The following is a 1,121-nucleotide window of genomic DNA, read 5'->3' as shown; positions in this document are numbered from 1 at the left end:
TTCATGTACTTATGTCATGTCCCGACACTGTTTCCGTTTACGTAGCTAGCCCAATACATATACACATCATTGCAGAAAAGGAACCTCATGATTTCAACATAATTTTGTACACATTGTCATAGTAATGTATATACTAGATGATAAGATCCTCGCTATGTCTACTCTCAGTCATATTGTTTGTATAAAATACAGCCTGAATGTAGTATGTTTTCATGTTATTAGCAATAGAACATTGCATAACCTTTATCTATTGTTACTTTGTTAGATTAATTCCACTACTAGCATATTGCTAGTTGTCTGTACAATATAACGTTACCTAAGTTTGCCATACCTTGTACCCGTTTTACAAATGTTGTGCAATAAACTTTGACTTGACTAACTTCTCTCCCTGAGTGCTAGGGTTGATCTAACTTACCATGTATTTAAAAGAAATGATAGGAAAACATGCTTTTCGTAGTGTCCTAATCTTACATAGAGCTAAATGTACCTTTTTTCATTACCTCGTTGAAGACGAAGGGCCTGTTTTGAGTCTATGTGATGTGTGGGGATACATATCAAGAACTGCTGGATGGATTGCGATGTTTTTGGTAGGTGGGTAGATGGTGTGGTTCCAGCGGTTTTGGGCCTCCTGGTGGTTGGCATTGGTCCTGCAGCAGCAATTTTGGGGGCTGCGTTTACGTTATGATTTTTGTCTATCTAGCCTTAAGCTTTGACTAGATACGATGCGAAGAATTTGTCAATAATTCAAATAATCATAATGCTTAACGAAGAATTCTGGATAACACATACTAGTACTACGTAGTCCAACGTCGACAAATTCCTCCTCTTAGATACTAGTAATTCACCTAGAGTGAGGAGGGTCTACCGAAAGTGCGAAAAGGAACGAAAAGGAACGAAAAGGAACGAAAAGGAACGAAAAGGAACGAAAAGGAACGAAAAGGAACAAAAAGGAACGAAAAGGAACGAAAAGGAACGAAAAGGAACAAAAATGAAAGTACCGAAAGTGCGAAAAGGAACGAAAAGGAACGAAAAGGAACGAAAAGGAACGAAAAGGAACGAAAAGGAGCAAATGTCCTTTTCGTTCCTTTTCGCACTTTCGGTACTTCCTTTTCGTCCTTTCT

This window comes from Branchiostoma floridae, chromosome 16 (assembly GCF_000003815.2).
Source record: "Branchiostoma floridae strain S238N-H82 chromosome 16, Bfl_VNyyK, whole genome shotgun sequence".
In the NCBI taxonomy this organism is placed as follows: Eukaryota; Metazoa; Chordata; class Leptocardii; order Amphioxiformes; family Branchiostomatidae; genus Branchiostoma; species Branchiostoma floridae.
Note: the sequence above shows the minus strand (reverse complement) of the source record.